This window comes from Lepisosteus oculatus, unplaced genomic scaffold (assembly GCF_040954835.1).
Source record: "Lepisosteus oculatus isolate fLepOcu1 unplaced genomic scaffold, fLepOcu1.hap2 HAP2_SCAFFOLD_40, whole genome shotgun sequence".
Taxonomy (NCBI): domain Eukaryota; kingdom Metazoa; phylum Chordata; class Actinopteri; order Semionotiformes; family Lepisosteidae; genus Lepisosteus; species Lepisosteus oculatus.
The window spans coordinates 602,501-612,500 of NW_027167934.1; the positions used below are offsets into that span (position 1 = coordinate 602,501).

General features: G+C 42.5%; 3 non-coding genes across 3 annotated transcripts; 2 read left to right on the forward strand and 1 right to left on the reverse strand.

Annotated features, from left to right (window-relative positions):
• The first annotated feature begins 174 nt into the window (after positions 1 to 174).
• On the forward strand, positions 175 to 248 carry trnai-aau (transfer RNA isoleucine (anticodon AAU)). The gene has a single exon. It is a non-coding gene; the product is annotated as a tRNA-Ile (tRNA).
• Positions 249 to 2,221: 1,973 nt separating this feature from the next.
• On the reverse strand, positions 2,222 to 2,295 carry trnan-guu (transfer RNA asparagine (anticodon GUU)). The gene has a single exon. It is a non-coding gene; the product is annotated as a tRNA-Asn (tRNA).
• Positions 2,296 to 8,102: 5,807 nt separating this feature from the next.
• On the forward strand, positions 8,103 to 8,184 carry trnas-gcu (transfer RNA serine (anticodon GCU)). Its single transcript has one exon. It is a non-coding gene; the product is annotated as a tRNA-Ser (tRNA).
• Positions 8,185 to 10,000: the final 1,816 nt, after the last annotated feature.

Sequence of the window (10,000 nt, forward strand, 5' to 3'; positions counted from 1 at the left end):
AAAATGCTGTGAAATGGGGGGGCACTTCAGGCCAGTGTAGGATTTGGGTTACAAGAACCATGAAACTGCACGAGAAAGCCCTTACACTGAATTACAAGGCTTTCTATTCAAAGGAGGACAAAAGAAATTCCCTGAGTTCGATTTTTTGCAGCACAGAGAGGAGCACTGTTGTGAGGCTGGTTAGCTCAGTTGGTTCGAGCGTGGTGCTAATGACGCCAAGGTCACGGGTTCGAGCCCCGTACTGGCCAGGTCCTTTTCTCCTCTCTTACCAAAGCTGTTAGGTTCCTTTCCGTGGTGAGAGGGGTTGTCATGCAACGCTGCCACATAGTGCCGACAGACAAGAGTGTTGCGGGAGAAGAGAAAAGTGTTTGAAGATTTAAGAGTGTCTTAGGTGGAGCCAAAATCAAGTGTCACAAATACAAGTGGGAGGATTTCCAATGTTTAATATGGTAAAAATAAGCGGAAGTTATCTGCCGGTCCGGCACAGTCTGCCATGCTTTTGTCATATACTGTAAAGTGGTGTCGAACTGGGTGTCGAACTGGAGCCTCACCATTTGCATATGTGAGGCTCCAGTTATACATCGAGTGTCACATTAAATGACAAAAATGAAGAGAGTTAAAGCAGCTGGAGAGGTTTTCTTACAACTTTTGAGCTGACACAGTTTTGGAAAATGTTTCCTTCACGCTGCACTGTACAACATAGGCAGCCAAGAGTCTCCAAAACAAAACAGAATTGACAGATAGGAGAAAATTCCCACTCATCCTGAAGTTCCCAAAATCCAGCACTGAGCGTAAACAAAGTGTCTAAGTAGCGTGGGAATGCTAACCCTAACCCTAGCTGGAGTTTGAGCAATCCAGCACTGAGCGTAAAAAGATGAGTCAAAGTAACGTCTAATCGGATTAGTTTCCTTAGAGCTGGTTCAGAGTTTGTTCAACAGTTTACCTTTCACAGATGGGCAAAGAAGAAAGTTGGGGGTGCACGCTTCAAGGCACCTTACAGCTGTAGGGAGTGATTCAAGACGATTCGTGGCGTGTGCTCGTTCCCATATACCGTACGCCCCGGGGTGCAGTGCTAGGATGACGTACAATACCGCTTGGGCACGTAACGGCGTTATATGCAAGTGCGGGACGTGAGGGTTTTCGTTTGTTCGTTTTGTTTTGCTCTGCTTTGCTTTGTTTCGTGGTCAAGAGGCGTAAGGTAAGTCGTAATCCAGGGAGAACACTGGTGGCAAACAGTCCGAGGTGAGAGGCGAGGTCCAAAGTCAAAAAGGCAGAAGGGGAGTCCAATATCCAGAATAAACGAGGTAATGGAAAAAATGCCAGGTAGAGCTCTCAAGGAATAGACTCAATACTGAGCAGCGGGAAGCAGGTAAAGATGGTAAAAATAGCACTGTGTACCGCACGGTGGAGTGTGTGCAGGTGGGTTAACTCGTGCGGCAGCGTTTGTTAATAATCACCCACTGCTGGTGCTGATTAGATCGCTTAAGAGTTGGTCTTAACTGCCTGGCGGTCATGACAAGCTCCTCTTTAAGCTGTGGTTTAGTTTTGCAATCGTGTTTCTAGAGCAGTTATTTATGGGGGTGGGTGGGTCTTTCACAGAGGCTCAGGACAAATCCCCCACATGAAATTTTACTGTGTGCGTTCAGACAGTCACAGGTCAAGAGCCAGGCAGGAGGACAATGGACAGAAGAGCCAACGAACTAAAAATAAAAGAACGAATATGAAGAAGCCACCATCTTTTTCTTTTTGACATTTTCCGACTTTCATGCAAGCCAGGACAAAGTTGCTCGTAGCTACTTGTGGATTCAAATACTCTATCGAGTGCTTTGATGAGTTTTTGCAATTTGATTGTCGTCCTGTCAGCCTGTTTCTGTTTTTTTTTTCAATCTAGGGATGGAAAGTATGAGGGAAATGATGGAGCAATCAATAACCGCTCCGGAAAAATGGCAGAAAGGAATGGTCCGTCACTAAGGACATTTGTGAAGCAGAGGAGTGACATCACCACAAAGGCGACACATTCTGCTGATGGTTTTGGTGAATAATGATTGAGGCGCGTTAAGAGAAAGGTAGCTGTGTCAGCATGCGTAGGCTGCAAAGGATCAAGCAAAGGTTTACTCCATGCTGAAAAGAGAAGAAAAGAAGCACAATGTTTCGACTGTGGAGCTTTCTGCACCATCTTCTTTAGCGGTGATGATGTTTACATTGGAAAAAATGAGACATGCGTCCCTGGGTGGCCTTGAACCACCAACCTTTCGGTTAACAGCCGAATGCGCTAACCGATTGCGCCACAGAGACTGACGGCCGCTTGTGCTCTCTACATTTGCAGGTTTATGGTCAAAGAAAACAATCACTTGCGCTTCTTGCAGCCGGCAATCTTTTTCCACTGACAACCAAGAAATGGATTTCATCTTTCACAAGCTGTATGGATTTCTTCAAAAACAAGTTATTCCAGAAAGGAAATGAATTCTTGCATTAAACTGAACCAAGCTGTACATGTTTGTCTGAAATGAGACATTCGGCACAACAAGACACGGAGAGAGGCACCGCTGGTATTCAGACCCAGGATCGCCTGCTTACTAGGCGGGCACTTTAAGCCACTAGGGAACAGCACCAGCGGAGCACCGCGCTTTTACAGACACTTAGACACATCTGCATTCGGTGTGCACTTAACCTGCTCTCTGAGCCCGTTGCCTCCGTCCCATTTAATAGCAGAACTGACGCCAAGAGAAATGATGAGAAATGGCATTTATCGGGCACTTTTCATGTCCAAGGAGCTCAATGCCCTTGACACCTCCCCAAGGCGACAGAGCTGTGCATTCTTTGGCGACACCATTTTTTCTTTTGTTTAATTTCTATACTTATTGATAGAATAAAAACGATATGTCATGTACTGTAAGGGAAATGTCTCTTTTCATGGGGAAAGCTAGCACCAGCAAATGTTGTGTTTAGAAGAAGTGATTTAACATGACACGTGACCTAATTTACCGGAGCAAAAGCTCACCCAGCAAGCCCTGCTTTACTTCTACAGGAGAGAAGTACTGTAGAGTCTGCTAGATGTTCAGCTGGGTAGCTACTTCAGCATGCCTCGGCTGCAAAGGATCAAGTAATAGGTTTATTGCATGCTGAAAAGAGAAGAACGGAAACACAGCATTTCGACTGTGAGGTCTTCTCACACCTGAAGAAGCCTCACACCTGTAAAAGGCTCCATGGTTTTCTTTCTTCTCTTTTCAACATGGAATACACCTATTGTCTGCAAGATGTGACAATTTCATGGTGTTTTGGAAGAAAACCTTTTTTCTTTGAATTCAAAATCAATCGGAATTTCAGCACGACACATCAACACTATTTCTGTTCTCTGTGGTAGAGTGCAAGCGCATGTTCCATGGGCCAGTGTCGTAATGGATAACGCGTTTGACTTCGAATCAGAAGATTGTAGGTTGGAGTCCTGCCTGGCTCGTGAGGCTTTTAAACCTCTCAGGTTCCTCGGTAACAGGTTGCCGTCATGTATATGAACTATAAAAAAGCATTTGCCACAACCCGTAAATTAGCACGCAAGTGCGGGCTAGGTAACACAGAACTGTATGGAGTTCATCTCCAGCTCCGAGCTCAATTGCAATGAAAAAACATGCAGAACAGAACTGGAGAGCAGCTGAATTTGTACTCAGTAGGGTGGGGAGGACTCAGCATTGCTATTGTTCTAATTATTATGAACTGCAGGGGATCTGAATCAGAACATGTCAGTTAGTTTGATCATTGCGTCAATATGTAGGCCACGTTAATATAGAATTATTACTTTGTCTGTCTCTTCTTTGTATATAGCTGAATGTCCCTGACAATTTCATGTTGCCTGCGATGTGTCCCCTCTCCCCACAGCAGTGGCAGATGACCAGCCGTCATCGCTCCCCCAGCATCGTCGCGCTGGGCGTCTCCTCCTCCCCATCTGATTCCCCGTGCGCCCCTCCGTTGGCGCCCACCGGTTTCCTCGAATACGGCATCAGTCTGCTCAGCCAGAGCCAGGGCCTGCTCCAAGGGGACCAGTGCGGCCAGCATCACGTGGCACTGCACCTCAGTCGGCGCCGGGGCCAGGAACGCCTGGAGCGCTATTTCCCGGTGGGCCTCCTCCGGGAGAGTAGGGTAACCCTGGCGGGCTAAGTAGGCCACGTCTGCGGCTGTTACCTTCACTGTTACCTGGATACCTCTTTATCTAGAACTCACTCTTCCCCCTGCCTGTCTGGCTTCTTTTAATCCTTCTGTGCCCGGATTGCAGCGGGTAAGATATTTTTCCAAGAAAAAAAGAGAAATTAAAAAAAGAGAAATTTCACCAGAGCCCCTGCTCATGTCTAATTTTTAGTTTAGAAGGATTCAAGCAAGATTTTGGATGAAAGGCAGCGACCTTAATCAAGCCCAAATCATAATTGAACCCATTCAGAGCCTACATTACATTTTAGTGTTTCATTCTGAGCAGAATGCCCTCACACCTGAAGAAGGCTTGCGTTTTCTTCTCTTTTAAGCATGTGTACAATGCTGTAATACAATTTAAAATAATTAAAAGTTTAAAAAGTATCAACTAAACTCCATTAATATCGAGTGTCTTTTATACAGCTTTTATACAGCTTTTAAGTATAGATTACACTTTTCTAAAATGTATTTAAAAAATAAAAACGATTACTAATCTAATCTTTCCACGTTTGATCCCAAAATCCCAAGAAAAATTAATCTAAACTAGGAGAAAGCTATGCTGAAAGTTTATTAATATACTTAGAAGACAAAGATAACAATTTATGTTGCATTTGTCTGATTGTGAATCAAAAAATACATTTAATTAACTGCTCTCAGTGACAGCTGACAATCCTCCATACACTCAAGTGAAAAATTAGTAATGCCAATGTAAACGTCGTATTTACAATTTGTTGATAATAGAAATGTTAAGTTCTCTAAAGCTTTTTGAGGCAGCAAAAGATTTGAACACCCTATATTGTAATGAGCTGCTGAGCTGAGAATGGGTTATGTTCCTGCTGTCAGAGGGGGTGGAAAGTGCCCGCGGTTATTTAATTAGTATTACAATTCACACTGATTCCCTTGCAAAGGTATGGACATAAGAATATTCGTGCGTGGTCAAAAAATGGCATTAAGCACTTAAAATTAATATGGTTAATAAGAGTAAACTGGAACATGCTGTAACAAGATCGGCTAAACTGGGATCTATCGCTTACGCCTGAAATTGGAGCTGCTGTCGCAGTGAATAGCGACTAATAAGTCTGTCTTTCTGTGGGGGGAAGGGAATCTGATCTGATCTGCAAACCTCCAACAGAGCTGTTCAACTGGTTTTTGTCGGGCACATCAAGTGTCAGGTGTAAGCGATAAATATATTTAGCTGAAAAGCTGTACAACGCAAGACATTTCAGTACTCTAGGTTTCGTGAAAAAGCACATTGTGCTGCTGTAATACAGTTTAAAATAATTAAAAGTCTAAACAGTATCAGCTTATGTATGGGTTGTAATTTAAAAAAAGTCAAAAACCGCACTCAAAATGCAATTTAGCGCTTTCTGGCAAGAGGAGACACCCAAATTAATAATGTAACATGCTACTGTTTGTGCATGGATATAGTTATAATGCTATTTCCTTAGACACGTGATTCCATGTTTTATTTTGAATCCCCGGCGGAACCGGGCATCCATAAGAATCAAGTACTGTAACAGGTTTATTCTATGCTGAAAAAAAAGAAGAAAGAAAACACATTCCATAAGAATCAGCGCCTTTATATAGCGCCTTTAAAGGTGGCTTCTCAAAACGCTTTACAGGATAAAAACAACAATAACAACAACAACAACAACAATATTGTGTTTCATTGCACTTTGACAGATTGTCTTTAAATCAACTGTTGATTTAAAGTTTGACAGTAAATGTTTATATTGTAACGCATACAGCCTCCATTTCTTATTAAAAATGTAGCCTAAGAGGGGGGGTCTGCTCTCACAATCCTCCATATACTCAAGTGAAAAATTAATAATGCCAATGTAAACATCGTATTTACAATTTGTTGATAATAAAAATGTTAAGTTTTTTAAAGCTTTGTGATAGTTTACCCAGTTTACCCATTGTTATTAAAAATGACTTGGATTCGAACATGTTGTGATATTTAGAAATATAAAAGTCAATTAACTGTCAATTTCCATATTTATGTCTTTATTTAGCGGTTTCATTAGTGACAAAGGCTAAACTTTCTTGGAAAAATGTCTTTGCTGTCTTGCTGATACGTTAAGCTTTCTAAACTCAGCCACAAAGTCATGTGACTGATTTTTCGCCCTGTTTCGTTGGTTAAACGCAATGATCACAAGCACCACCATGGTAACTGGGACATGTAGTTTTTAATTCAGATTGAATTATAACTGTACGTACTGTAGCGGCGAGGCTTATTAATAAGACAGAATTAAGTGTTGCTGTGCTTTCCCAAATGAGGCCCCATCTCCCTCTTCATCTCTGTGGTGCAGTAACAGAGAAGCTATTCATGCAGACTGATTTAAAGATGTTTTCTTTTGATAAGGTACAGCTCCCAAATGGGGATGCACTTAGCTAAGCCTGGCTATCATGATCAATGGTCATCCATTGGCGCCTAAAGGTCTGCAAGATTCCAAGAGAGAGCCTCATCCAAGTGGTCTACAACCCCAAGGTCAACATCACCAGAGCACCGTCGCAAGCTGAACAGCAAAGCCTGGCATAGAGCCAGAGAGCGCGGATTAGACAGCAACAAGCCTGCAACTGCTTTGTGCCCGCAGGAGATCTGAATCCCCAGAGATTGGATGAGTATTCAACTTCACTGCATGACAGCTCGAGAATTCAATTGTTATCCCAACCAGTTGATATCAATTTAATTCCTAAGAGTTATGTACTTGTTTTGAGTATCTAGTGTAGAAGTTATAACCAAGTTCATTTACGAAACGGTCTAAATGAATGATATACTGAACGTATGTCCTCTTGATATATGTAACTCTTTGTAACTGACTGAATATATACCTTTTGTATTCTGATAACCCTCTCGATAAGATCTGTTAGGTTTACATGCATATTCTATGTATTAATAAATGTATCCTCGTGTATTAGTACCTGTGTGTGTGCGTTGTTTGAGTTATGTCGCATGGTTGGATTCTAAAGCCATCAAAAGAATCAACTTTGTGATTTACTGCTACAATGAATAATTGTCTCAGTAAATCCCAAATCCTACAGAACTAGTGCCTTCAGAGAGCACACTACAGATGTTACCTATTTATCGTTGAACAGGATGTATGTGATGTGGCGACTAGGTTCAATTTTGTATCCTCTTTAAAAGATTAAGGATTGGGGTGAGTGTGATTTACCACCCTTTCAGCTAAGAACCCGACGTGCGGACCGTTTAAGCTGCATAGACTCGGTCGTTTAACTCTTCTCCATTAGCAGGGTTAAGGTTAAAGAAAAAAACATTGCTGACCTCTTTTTTTTTTGCCAGCCGCGAGCGCTGATTAGCAAGGTTTGTATTTCATGTTTTGCAAGTTGCATCCATTTTAAGAAAAACAAGTCGTTCAAGACAGGAAATGAATGCTTGCATTTAATTAAGTCTAGCCGTAGGCGGTTGTCCATAATGACCAGTTCTGTTTGAGAAGACAGAACAAAAAAGGCACCGCTGGGATTCAGAGCCAGGGTCTCCTGTTCACTAGGCAGGCGCTTTAAGCAACTAAGCCACGGCGCCCCAGGAGCACTGTCCTTTTGCAGCCACTTGGACACACCACTCAGACACATCTGCATTCGGTGTGTGCTCCGCCTGCTCGCTGAGCAAGTTGCCACCTTTACATACAATAGCAACATCAACACCAAGAGAAAGGGTGACAAATGGCTTTTATCTGGAACTTTTCATGTCCAAGGAGCTCGATGTGCTTTCTGTGTACAACAGGGCCACTGATCTCCACACTGGCCATTGAACCACAGCAGTGGCTTGCTGGCTTGACATCTCCCAAGGAAAATGTTGAAATCGCATGTGGAACAGGAAAATGACCCTCGAGTACGAGGGAAAAAAAAGAAAAAGATCATCTGGAGCGCGCCAACCCATGTCCGGACAGCCCACTTCTGTCGACGAGGTGGCTCAGTGGTTAAGGCGATGGACTGCTAATCCATTGTGCTCTGCACACATGGGTTCAAATCCCATCCTCGTCGCTCTCCATGTCTGACACGTGTGCCCGTTTGGCATTGGCCATCCTGTCGTTTGCTCCGGTTCTAGAGCTGTGCATTTTCTAGCGGTGGCTGAACATGGTATAGTAGGCTAACGTCGGTATCGAGCAGTAACAGTAGTGGTATTTACGTGCCGCTGCTGCCAAGTAGCTCTGGTTTGAGACCGCGTTTTCACTTACTTGCAACGCAAACAGAGAAAGCGATTTTTGACAGTCTCTCGAGAGACTGCGCTAGGTGTTTAGGGATAGACTTTGTCAGTTCCCCCTGGGATGGTGGCCTCTCAAATAGTTTGTGATTCCTCTAGACGTTTATACAGTAGAAGCCTGCTTCGTGGCTTAAATCCAAGCTAAGGAAACGAGTTAGAGGTCTGATGCAGAACTGCGAATTCAATGAAGGGGAACACTACAGTACATTGCACTGTATGTGTGAGGAAAGCTGCCCCCTACTGTTCCTTGTCGACCGAACAGAGGACTGTAAAGGATACCGCTAAGAAACTTTAGGATGCTGGTTGGAATCCAGCTCCAAAGTAGCCCCTTTGGGTGTTATGTCATCAAAAAGTAAGAACAGCGAATCTCCATTTGATCAAAAGCGCAACAGAACTGTTTTCCGTGGAGCAGGTTTCAGACCCGTAGACCTGTTTTATTTGTAGGGCAGGGCGCATTCCCAAACGCGAATCTCCTGTTTTAGAAATGCTTTGGGCGGCGTGAAGTGAAAATAAGAAGTGGGCTCCAGATGCACATGGAAGCAATCAAGTGTTTCATCCGAGCTGTTTCAAAGACTGCTCAACAGCTTTCCTTTTACAGAGGCCCAACGATTAATGATGGGGGTGCACCCTTCAATGTGCCTTACGACTCTAGGGAGTGATTGAGACGATTCGTAGCGTGTGTTCATTTCCCTCTATTCCCCATGTTGCAGTGGTAAGACGGTGTGCATTCTGACAGCAATCTCTTTCAAAAAATGATTTTACCTTATCGCGGCTTTGCCCTTCTTGCCTCTTTGGACAATATCTCCATCTTGTGGTCGTTGTTGGTAATGTCTTCTTATGCCCTTTTTTATTTAAATTCTCTATTAGTTGATTATAGAATCTCTACAATGGAGTTGAAAACATCAGTTTTATAGCAGACAATATGACATTATTTATAGTCCAATTAGAAACTTATTACCCTGTTTTTAACATAATAACAAATTAAAATTGATTAAAACTAAGTTTGGAACACCAGGGAACATAACGAATGATTTTTAGGAAAACCATGAGGTTCTCTGTGTCCGATGCCTGCAAGGGGAGAAAGCTAGAATCCTTTGATTTTTTCAAAATTTGAAAATAAACATCATATAACAACTGCTTTCATTCCTAGGAATGAAAAATAACAATTTTTGAAGACATAGTAGTTTCTAAAACACTACAATAAAGTTAAAAACATCAGTTTTATATTACATTATTTTTAGTGAAATTAGTCATTTTTTGCACTATTTTTAATAAAATATCTAATTAAAAGTGATTAAAATTAAGTTTGGAACAACAAGGAACACAAAAAAAAAGATTTTTAGGAAAACCATGAGGTCCTCTGTGCCCGATGCCTGCAAGGGGAGAAAGCTAGAATCCTAAAAAAAAGTTATCAATTCTAGAGCCTAAGAGGAAAACAAGACAAATGTATATCTCCAAATAATTTTATGTGCTTCAGAAGAGCCCAGGAAAGTTTTTTGCATACATGAAACCACGCCCGTTTGCACATAAGCAGACATGGTTGCACACACGACTGCATGAAAGCACACGTGCATGCGAAGTCATCCTGTTGAGCAT